The following is a 1,577-nucleotide window of genomic DNA, read 5'->3' as shown; positions in this document are numbered from 1 at the left end:
CATGTTGACCAGGATGGTCTCGATCTCTTGACCTCGTGATCCACCCGCCTCGGCCTCCCAAAGTGCTGGGATTACAGGCTTGAGCCACCGCGCCCGGCCCAAACAGATATATTTCTAGTCTGTTTTTCAGTGGTTTCTCCATCTTCATTTGAAAATGTGAAAGAAAAGTGGGTGCCTGAGATAACTCACCACTGTCCAAAGACTCCTTTCTTGCTTGTTGGGACCCAAACTGATCTCAGAGATGACCCCTCTACTATTGAGAAACTTGCCAAGAACAAACAGAAGCCTATCACTCCAAGGACTGCTGAAATGCTGGCCCATGACCTGAAGGCTGTCAAGTATATGGAGTATTCTGCACTCACACAGAAAGGCCTAAATAATGTATTTGACGAAGCAATATTGGCTGCCCTGGAGCCTCCAGAACTGACGAAGAGCCGCAGGTGTGTGCTGCTATGAACATCTCTTCAGAGCCCTTTCTGCACAGCTGGCGTCGGCATCACGTTAAAAGCAATGTTTAAATCAAACTAAAGATAAAAAATTAAAATTGGTTTTTGAAAAAAAAAATCCCAGACAATTCTTAAATTGTAATCTTCTCAATTCTTGCTTTAAAAGTAGGCATAAGACTGAACAGAAAGCCGTGGGATAAATGATGCCATTTTTAATGTTTTTTGATGCCATTTTTATCCTAATCTCCTCCAACACATGCCACTCATGTAGATGTATCAAGTTCAGAAATAGATATTATACCTTTTGTTTCTGAAATACAATAAAATATACAGAAGTCATTTGGGGTATAATTTAAAAGATATGTATATATATTACATATATATATATATATATATATATATATGTATACACAACTGATCTTCATATACACAACTGATCCTGATTGCAGGTTCACATCTGCAAGTTCATCTACTGGCTAAAATTTATGTAGAACCCCCAAATCAATACTTGCAGCATTTTCATGCTTGTTTGTGGACATGTGAAGACTGGCGAAAATTCTGAGTGGCCCAATGTGCACATTCCTAGCTAAGGTCAAACAAGGCAACATTCTGCCCTCTTGTTTCAGCTCCCTCTCATACTGTAAACAAGTGTCCCTTTCATGGTCTATTTAGTGCCTGTTTTTAACATTTTTATGCTTTCTATTGGTGATTTTGCTGTTTAAAATGGACTCCAGGCATAATGCCGAAGTGCTGGCTGGTATTAAGTAGACAATACCATGTGCCTTATAAAGAAAATACATGTGCTGGTTAAGTTTCATTCTGGTTTAAGTGATACAAGTTGAGTATCACTTATCTGAAATGCTTGAGACCAGAAGTGTTTTGGGTTAGGGATTATTCTGGATTTTGGAACATTTGCGTTATACTTATCAGTTGAGCATCCCGAATCTGAAAATGAGAAATCTGAAATGCTCCAATGAGCATTTCCTCTAAGTGTCATGTTGGTGTTTAGATTTTGCAGCATTTTGGATTTGGGATTTTCAGATTAGGGATATTCTATCTGTGGTGCTATTGGCTGTGAGTTTAATGCTAATGAATTAACAATATATATTAAATAAGGTGTGTTTAACAGAA

At 38.3% G+C, this 1,577-nt stretch overlaps 1 protein-coding gene across 2 annotated transcripts in view; it reads right to left on the bottom strand.

Moving 5' to 3' along the window:
- The window catches only part of MINDY2 (MINDY lysine 48 deubiquitinase 2), a 101,963-nt gene that overhangs the window by 34,243 nt on the left and 66,143 nt on the right, over positions 1–1,577 (bottom strand). The gene's annotated exons all lie outside the window — the stretch shown is intronic.

Source organism: Cebus imitator, unplaced genomic scaffold (assembly GCF_001604975.1).
Source record: "Cebus imitator isolate Cc_AM_T3 unplaced genomic scaffold, Cebus_imitator-1.0 Scaffold74, whole genome shotgun sequence".
In the NCBI taxonomy this organism is placed as follows: Eukaryota; Metazoa; Chordata; class Mammalia; order Primates; family Cebidae; genus Cebus; species Cebus imitator.
This window is presented reverse-complemented; position numbering and strand designations above follow the sequence as displayed.